This window comes from Haemaphysalis longicornis, unplaced genomic scaffold (genome assembly GCF_048455015.1).
Source record: "Haemaphysalis longicornis isolate Haplotype H1 unplaced genomic scaffold, Haemaphysalis longicornis Haplotype H1 scaffold_8, whole genome shotgun sequence".
NCBI lineage: Eukaryota > Metazoa > Arthropoda > Arachnida > Ixodida > Ixodidae > Haemaphysalis > Haemaphysalis longicornis.
Window position 1 is genome coordinate 74,023,772 of NW_027526445.1, and position 3,580 is coordinate 74,027,351.

At 51.3% G+C, this 3,580-nt stretch overlaps 1 long non-coding RNA gene across 1 annotated transcript; it reads left to right on the top strand.

The window, feature by feature from the left end:
• Nucleotides 1-519: 519 nt before the first annotated feature.
• On the top strand, nt 520-2,023 carry LOC144148852 (uncharacterized). Its single transcript, XR_013318080.1, has 2 exons — nt 520-931; nt 1,180-2,023. It is a non-coding gene; the product is annotated as an uncharacterized LOC144148852 (long non-coding RNA).
• The last annotated feature ends 1,557 nt before the right edge of the window (nt 2,024-3,580 follow it).

The window sequence follows — 3,580 nt, forward strand, 5'->3', positions numbered from 1 at the left end:
ATTGGCATATCCGAACTGCTGGAGCCAGTGCCTCGTAATGCATGTAGCAGAACAGAGAGATACGGGACGAGGGACTCGGTAAAGATACATATCAAGGTTGCAGTCGTCATTGCCAGTGCTATTCGGCTTTTTTTTTTTTTTTTTTCGAAATATATAATAGGGCCGAATGACGTGTGCTTGTCACGTTTCTTTGATTCATTGATAAATAAGCGAAAATATAAGTTTTTTTTATCAATGTATATAAGTTTATATGTATATAAAAATGTATATATAAATAATGTATATAAAAATAAGTTTTTTTATCGCTTATTTATCAATGAATCAAAGAAACGTGACAAGCACACGTCATTCGGCCCTATTATATATTTCGAAAAAAAAAAAAAAAAGCCGAATAGCACTGGCAATGACGACTGCAACCTTGATATGTATCTTTACCGAGTCCCTCGTCCCGTATCTCTCTGTTCTGCTACATGCATTACGAGGCACTGGCTCCAGCAGTTCGGATATGTGATGTGCAGTGTGCATTTAAGATGCTGTATGTATTTCGCAGAGTGTGCGAACTTCTTTTGCACGGGAAGATGATGTGGTGTAGTGGCGCCCTCTAGTGGAGCGCCCGCTCACTGTGGGCGCTTGGTTGTGTTAATTGTAACTAGATGTCGTTGCTGTGGTCGCACGTGACGGGTCACGTGCGTATGCGTCTAGGTGTCGTCTTGTTGAACAATAAACGTTCTCTTTGGGTTTGGTCTTGGTACGAGCAGGCCGCACTCTTTCTTCTTGGGCTTGTGCGTGGGCCCGGCGCGCTGAGCCTTCGCTCCCGTCGCCGCCGAGGCCGCTCGCCGTCGCCCACGACACAACATCTTTTTGGCGACGAGGATGGGATGCTTTTCTTCTGCTGCGACGACATCGTCGACGGGTCCGGCAGAATGAAAACGTGAGTGCGTTTGACCTCGCTCGAGTGTGACTGTCCGGCGCGTCTGGCGTCGCGAGGCCTAGCGTTCTTTGTGCTGACGCTCGTCGAACCGTCGTTTAGGCCTCGCCCTACTTCGTTCTTCTGCTTCTGCTCCTGCGTCTCTCTCCTTCCTGCTTGGCAGCATGGGCCTCTTCGATAACCTGCCCGTTTTCCTCGAATTGCCGGGGCCGCCTCCGATTCCGTGGCATAACTGGAAAAAATTGTTTCAGGCCCATCTCGAGGCGGCTGGCGGCAGCGACTGGAATGACGGACGACGCGCGTCGGCGCTCGTCAGTGTTTTGGGTAGGGAGGGGCAACGAAGGTATTTTGCTGAGGCGGAGCAGGACGAAGCAAGGAGGGACGCCGCCAGTAACGTGACCGACGCTAATGTAACCAGCCCTATCGTGACCGACTCCGCGACCGACTGTAGTGTGACCGCATCCTCGGCTCCGGCCATTTCGAAATTCGACCAACTTTTGGAGCAGCTGGACCGGCTCTTCGCTGCGTCCACAAATACGCTTGTTGAACGACATGAGTTCACAAGCCGTCGTCAATTTCGGGGGGAAAGTTTTTTAGAATACGTGACCGCTCTAAAGGAGAAAGCCGTACGTTGCAAGTTCGGGCTGACGTACGCGGAGCGCGTCCGAGATCAAATCATACATGGAACGTCTAACCCCCAGGTTAGAGAAAAGCTGCTCGCACATGGCGAAAGGTTGTCTTTGGAGAAAGCTGAAGAGATTGGTCGGAGTTTTGAGTCTTTGTCGTTGGCGAATCAAGCCTTCGGTTCGCATCATCAAGTACAAGCAGTAGGTCGACGAGGAGAAGGTGGCGTCGCGGAAGATGACAGTCGGGGAAGCCGCCGCGCTCAAGATGGCGGCGTGGAGAATCAAGATGGCTTGGGCCGCCGGGGAGGCCGGCGCGCTCAAGATGGCGGCACAGGAATTCAAGATGGCCTGGCCAGCCGGGGAGGCCGTGACGTCATTCCACCGGGTTCGGGAAGGCAAGATGGTGGCCTCCAAGATGGACGTTTCCATCCGCAGTCAGCTGTAGAGTTCCGCGGTACAGTTCAGCAGAAGAAGTTTGGAGATGCCAATTGCTAACCCCGACCTCCGACCACGTTCTACGTGGCGGCCGCTGGGAAAGCAGACGTTCTACGTCTCCCGCGGTAGTCGAAGGGCGGCGCTAGTTGACCGGCCTCAGAGCTCTTGTAAATATAAACCCCCGCTTTAAAGTCGAGAGAGAAGCCGCTGTGGGGATAGCGTAATTGGTTAACGCACCGCACCGGTTATGCGGAGATGTGGGTTCGAGTCCCGCTCCCGGAAAACGGCGGATTTTTTCTCGACTTATATTTTCGCTTATTTATCAATGAATCAAAGAAACGTGACAAGCACACGTCATTCGGCCCTATTATATATTTCGAAAAAAAAAAAAAAAAAAAAAAAAGCCGAATAGCACTGGCAATGACGACTGCAACCTTGATATGTATCTTTACCGAGTCCCTCGTCCCGTATCTCTCTGTTCTGCTACATGCATTACGAGGCACTGGCTCCAGCAGTTCGGATATGCCAATTGCTAACCCCGACCTCCGACCACGTTCTACGTGGCGGCCGCTGGGAAAGCAGACGTTCTACGTCTCCCGCGGTAGTCGAGGGGCGGCGCTAGTTGACCGGCCTCAGAGCTCTTGTAAATATAAACCCCCGCTTTAAAGTCGAGAGAGAAGCCGCTGTGGGGATAGCGTAATTGGTTAACGCACCGCACCGGTTATGCGGAGATGTGGGCTCGAGTCCCGCTCCCGGAAAACGGCGGATTTTTTCTCGACATATTTTCGCTTATTTATCAATGAATCAAAGAAACGTGACAAGCACACGTCATTCGGCCCTATTATATATTTCGAAAAAAAAAAAAAAAAAAAGCCGAATAGCACTGGCAATGACGACTGCAACCTTGATATGTATCTTTACCGAGTCCCTCGTCCCGTATCTCTCTGTTCTGCTACATGCATTACGAGGCACTGGCTCCAGCAGTTCGGATATGCCAATTGCTAACCCCGACCTCCGACCACGTTCTACGTGGCGGCCGCTGGGAAAGCAGACGTTCTACGTCTCCCGCGGTAGTCGAGGGGCGGCGCTAGTTGACCGGCCTCAGAGCTCTTGTAAATATAAACCCCCGCTTTAAAGTCGAGAGAGAAGCCGCTGTGGGGATAGCGTAATTGGTTAACGCACCGCACCGGTTATGCGGAGATGTGGGCTCGAGTCCCGCTCCCGGAAAACGGCGGATTTTTTCTCGACTTATATTTTCGCTTATTTATCAATGAATCAAAGAAACGTGACAAGACACGTCATTCGGCCCTATTATATATTTCGAAAAAAAAAAAAAAAAAAAAAAGCCGAATAGCACTGGCAATGACGACTGCAACCTTGATATGTATCTTTACCGAGTCCCTCGTCCCGTATCTCTCTGTTCTGCTACATGCATTACGAGGCACTGGCTCCAGCAGTTCGGATATGCCAATTGCTAACCCCGACCTCCGACCACGTTCTACGTGGCGGCCGCTGGGAAAGCAGACGTTCTACGTCTCCCGCGGTAGTCGAGGGGCGGCGCTAGTTGACCGGCCTCAGAGCTCTTGTAAAT